This window comes from Eptatretus burgeri, chromosome 1 (assembly GCF_056783735.1).
Source record: "Eptatretus burgeri isolate ZD-2024b chromosome 1, Ebu_testis_v1, whole genome shotgun sequence".
Classification (NCBI taxonomy): domain Eukaryota; kingdom Metazoa; phylum Chordata; class Myxini; order Myxiniformes; family Myxinidae; genus Eptatretus; species Eptatretus burgeri.
Window position 1 is genome coordinate 129,919,695 of NC_140961.1, and position 6,273 is coordinate 129,925,967.

Below are 6,273 nucleotides of genomic sequence, written 5' to 3' on the forward strand. Positions count from 1 at the left end.
CACGGGACGTCCAGTTTAACGTCCATTTTGGAGGGACAGCACACGCATTGATGAATGACCCTACCTGTGAAACACCGGGATGACGGTTTATAGATCGGTCAGGATTCGAACCTTGGCAAGGCAGCTTTAGATGCGAGTTCCTGCGGGGTGTATGGTGTATGCGGTCCACCATCAACCCCCTTCTCATGAAACTCCCTAAATCCAGCATCACTGTTCACCTCCACTCGTTTGTTCCTCTTTTTCCCCCACTTTTAGAACCAACTCCCACATTCTCTTCCCTCCAGGGCTTCAAGACGGCTTTTCACCACCATCTCAGATCATCCCCCACCCAAAACCATATTAATACCCCCATTAAACCCAAGGCCACCTCTTAAGAATTTCTCCTTCCTGAGAGTTTGCTTCTGTATCCATTTCGTTCAGCGCTTGCCACCTCCCTTACCCCTCATTCTTCTACACATCCTTCATTTATCCAAATCTCCCTCTATTTTGTCTCTCATTCCCATGGATGGTCCCACTGCTCTCTTTGTGCTGTTCCTTTTGCTCAGTTGTGTCCTGATGCAGTCTGTGTTCTAGCTCCTTCATGAACCCTGCCTTTGTATACAGTATTTATTTGTGCTTCACAGCCTGTATATGTGAGATGGCTTGGTTGTCCCTGATAATCACATCCCAAATGTTTGTTGCTGCCTTTAACTAGGTAATATTGTTGTGGGCCGAGGGTCAGTGGCGAGGAACGGCCGCCAGGTGGAGCAGTAGAGCCGTCTCCCACCGAACACCCGGAATTTAGGTCGTGACTCTCGAACAACTCCGAAAGGTCACGGGTCACTTAAGAACCGTGCTCGCTGATTCAACGACGGCGTGGTGTAGGGTTAATAGCCAAATTTCAATATACCTAAGTACCCACGTCGTCAAATTACCGGGGAAGTCAAAGCCTCAACAAACTGTCGAACCGGGTCGCTCTCGCGGCCTCGGTCCGGTGTAACCGAGCGGAAATACCAAAGTCCGTCGGTCCAAACGACAACTTACAGCCCAATCGGCTTACTGGTTCTCAAGCACGAACCGTGCTGGGTCAATGGAAGAAAACAGGGGCAACAAACTGGAACATTTAACAATTTGGGGTTTATTTATAATGGGGGTAATAATCGGGAAGGGAGACACAGAGCAGAGTTACAACCGAATAAAATGCAATGTATAATGAAAAGAAAACACTCAAACAATTCTACCTAACAGACTGGCTCCACACACACACACACACACACACACACACACACACACACACACACACACACACACACACACACACACACACACACACACACACACACACACACACACACACACACACACACACACACGAAATGGACCCCGTCGGGTCTTTATTGGACCCTTAGGCTCGAGAGGGAAGGCGAGCTGGGGGAACAGAGCCTGGTCGGGTACCTTTCCACCTCGTGCGGTCACACTGGACTCCAACCCACCACGGTGGGACTCGAACCCATGTCCCAAAATCCACGAGCCCACGACCCTGGCTGCTCGACCACCACCACCACCACCACGAGGAGCCACCGCAAAGGACCGCAGTCCACGATCGCAGACAACCACGACGCACGTACAGAGAAATCGCCACGATCACTCCTCACCTCTTTCCTTTGGACGGGGCGAACACTTCATCTGGCTGGGGTGGAGTCGGCCCTGAGGCGATGAGCCTCCTGATTGGACGGGGCGTCTCGGAGGCCCGCCCCCGAATAGGTTCTGTCGTAGTTTCTGGCCTTCTGGCCTCTCATTGGCTGGAGCGCCTCAGCTTTTCTCGCTCTCCGTCCATTGGCTGGAGGAAACACTCCATGCCCTTCTTCGGAGCGGCTCCTCGAACTGAGGCGATGGAGGCTCCGCCCACGCCTTCAGCCAAAAACACGTGCATGATGGAGTCGGTGCGCGAAGGTTTGATTGGTTTGGGAGGAAGATTTAAAGATGTAAAAAACCTGACTATAAAAGAAACCCGCAGCACACACATCAAATTCCCATTAGACATAATATAAGGGACGGGACCCTAACTATAAACACATACTTATCGAAATAACTGAACTGCGGGGACTGCTGACTGTCTGTGTGCAGGAGGCTTCCAAATCCGTAACAATATGTACTGACCATCAATGGGTATGATACCATACAGTTGTGGCCAAAACTATTGGTTTTGAACTTAATATATCCTTTTAAATCAGAAAATAAGAAGAAATGGCATTGACAAAATTATTGACACCCGAGACTTGGTGGTGGTCGTATGGTAGCTTAGCTGCCGGGGTAGCTATCATTTCTTGAAGCGCGACTGTGTTGCTGATGCAGTGCCCCTCTACCAGTACACACTGGCACTGGTATTCATTTTGCCAACCTCGGAAGGATTACAGGCTGAGTCAACCCCCTGGTGTATTAATTCAGTGGCCGACGGGGCTTGAACTCGGGACCCTACGATTCCAAGCCGCCCGAGGATCCCAAGCCGCCACCCTAACCACTGAGGCAACACCAGGCTACCTGAGACTTAATATTTGGTAGCACGGCCTTTGGACAAAATAATTGCATTCAAGCGCTTCCTATAGCCATTAATAAGCTTTCATCACCTCTCTACTGGCAGGTTGGCCCACTCTTCTTGTATGAACTGCTCCAGTTCTCCCAGATTTGAAGGGTGTCTTCTCCAAACTGCTGTTTTCAGACCTCCCTTCAGGTGTTCAATGGGATCCAGATCTGGACTCATTGCTGGCCACTTCAGAACAGTCCAGCATTTTGTATTGAACCATTACTGGGTACTTTTTGAAGTGTGTTTGGGGTCATCGTCTTGCAAGACCCATTGCCTTCGACAGAGACCCAGCTTTCTGACACTAGGTTGAACATTGAGCCCCAAAATGCCTTGGTAATCTCCCGATTTCATGATGCCATGCACAAATTCAAGGCACCCAGTATCAGAGGCACCACAGCAACCACAAAACATCGCTGAACCTCCTCCATGTTTGAATGTAGGGAAGGTGTTCTTTTCTTTGAAGGCTTCATTTTGTTTTCTGTAAAAATAGAGATGATGTGCTTCACCAAAAAGCTCTAATTTGATCTCATCTGTTCACAGGACATTCTCCCAGAAGGATTTGGGCTTGTTCAGGTGTGTTTTGGCAAACTCCAGTCAGGCTTTCTTATGTCTTTCTCTCAGCAGTGGGGTCCTCCTGGGTCTCCTACCAAAGAACTCCCTTTCATCGAGTTGGCAATGGATGGTGTGAGTTGAAACTGTCATACCTTGTGTCTGAAGGTCAGCTTGAATCTGTTTGGTAGTTAATCGAGGTGCTTTCTCCATCATTCAAACAATCCTTTGCCGCAATCTTTGATCAAGTTTTCTGTTGTGGCCACGTCCAGGGACGTTGGCTACAGTGTCATGGGCCTTAAACTTCCTGATAACATTGCGTACGGTGGAAACAAGAACATCAAGGTCTCTGGAGATGGACTTGCAGCCTTGAGATTGTCCATGCTTCACTACAATCTTGTGTCTGACCTCCTCAGACAATTCTCTTGTTTTCTTTCTTTTCTCCATGCTCATTGCGGTCCACACAGTGACACAAAACAGAAGAATGATTCCTTATCTCTATTCAAACTGGTTGAATGAGTGGTTTTTATATTGCAGGCACCTGCAACTCACCACAGGTGAGTTCAATTCCAAAGTAAAGGAGAATCACCTGCTTGAAATCGAATTATTTCTAACAACTTCTAAAAGTTGCCAATAATATTATCCAGGCCATTTTAAGATTTCTGTGTGGAATAAGCTAAGATTTAGTAATTGTCTCAGCTTTTTGGGGGTTTTGCTCCACTGCAAACCAAAGAAATACAAATGTGGACACCAAAAGATTCTTTAACTTCAACAATTTTCAGGAAGAAAAAAAAAATATGTGAAAAAAGTGCAAGGGTGCCAATATATTTGGCCACGACTGTACGTATGGCCCCATCATCATTACCCATCGACGGTAATGATCTGTCCAGAATATACAGCCACTGTGTTATTTATTATTAGCTTCCATATTAGCCAATTGCGTTCAAAACACATCATACTAATGTGCGAGTATAATCAGAGCCGAATTTTTCTAAGCAGAGACAGAGAGATCCAAAAAAAAAAAACAAATCAATTAATCATTCGGGAGCAACTTCAGTCCTGGACAGGTGCCTGTGACTTAATGTGACCATCAAAACCCATCAAATACAGTCTCGGTAAAATCAATTTATTTAAACACAAGTGTTTGGAGACCATTAACATAGTTGCAAGCCATCAACATCTTGTAATTTAGCAAATGATTAATCTCCAAACAAGCATGTATACACAAGGAACAAATTGAAACCAACATAAATGTTTATACTCTTTCAAAATTAACAAGCTATGCAGCAAATCTAAGACACACACACACACACACACACACATATGTATATATCCACCAACATGAGAATATTTGAGTGCTTTAGTGTCACCACATCAGCACACGAGTTTATTTAAATGCTTAATAAACCAGCGAAGATAACAAAGGGTAAATTAATCTATTGGGGCTACTTATAAATGGAATAGGTGTTTAAAGTGCCACAACGAGGGCAAAAGGAAGATTTTCTCAATGATCTCTTGAAGGTACAAAGATTGATCAAGATCATTGCTTCACATGGAAGCATTGGTGTTACAACACAGGAAAGCTGAAAGTGCATTTCTTTTAGGTGTTGAAATAACCCAGTTCGTGCAACATCTGAAGAATGAGCTGACAGCAGTTGTAAGTGACTGTATCATCGAAAAAAGGTCGAGAAATGTGTGGGGATACGGAAAACAAAAAGGCTGGAATCCATCCGTATTACTTTTCTGCTTGCTCTCTCAGCCCTCAGACCCTACCCAGTTCCTCCATTCTTCAAATAACTCAATTCCTGGTTTACTTGCACTCGAACATCCTGGTTCTACTCAGACTGCACATCTCTACTCTCACATATGTGGAACTGCTTTCCAGAAATGATTCCATCCCACTCTTCTCTCCAAGTATGCTGGCCAGCAGTGAACCAACCATCTCATGCCACCTCCATCCCTTTCTCCCCTCATTAACCTGACATAACCCATACCTCTTGCTTGGTGGTTATTGTGTTTCTTTTCTCATCTTTTGTTCATTCCCTTGCTTGTTTAGTCTAAATGTGACCCCACTGTCAGTACATAACCTCTTTTCTTTCTCCCTCTTCATGCCTTCACTGCCCTCTCAACATGGGCCTTGGTCTTGCAGGAAAAGTCATTTTTTTGACATGCCAAGAGACAGACTGCAGAACAACCTTTGTACATCAAACAAATAATCAAGCTATGCCTCATCAAACTACTCATACTACATTTCATGGAAGTCTAAGTGGGCTGGTAGGATAGCCAAGAGGTACGCACACTTACCTCCTAGCTGTCTAGCCTGGGTTCTAATCCTGACCCAGCTATGAACTGCCATCCAGGTGTTTCCCAGGCAGGGTGATTCATAAATGTGTGTACCATCCTTCACATGGATGTTAAGCTTGGCGTCCCATCTGCCGGCATTATTTTGTGGATGTTAAATATGCCACGGTGTCCTTCATGAAGAGTTGCTGAGCTATTGCCAGTAAGGTGGCCAAATTCCAAATTCATGCTCGAGCCTACAAAGAGCACTGTATCAGCAGCACTGTCGCACTCCCTGTAAGAACTAATGTTAACTCACGGCCACGTGCTACATACGAATGACGAGACGTCTGAGTCACAAATCGCTCACACGTCACAAAGTCACAAAGGTCAAAGTCACAAAACCAAAAAACAAACAAACAAACAAACAAAAAAACACACCATGCATCGGTCAGCGAACATATTATCCCATAAGATGGATGTGGTGCAAAACAAAAGGCTCAAAGAGAGACGAGTACAGGATTGCAACTTCAGTGCTTTTCGTTGATGCTTCTTCATTTGCCCAAGTCTTGATCATCTCTCTCTGGCTCCGTCCACCCCTCAACAATTTTTTCATTGTATTTAATGAAGTTCCACATTTACAGTATCAAAACCTAAATATCAGGAATGTGCAAAACGCCGATAAACCTGACGAAGGAAAGGAAGGCGTGCACAAGTAGTAGCAATATAATAATCTATAACCAGCTTCAAGCCCATTTTCATTTTAACCGAAATCAAGATTTAACAGTTGCTTCTGATATAATTAACATACCAGATCAAATCAAGTACTTAAATAAGTCCCGATGCAGCAATGCAGTCTAACTCTTTACCACCCACCCCTC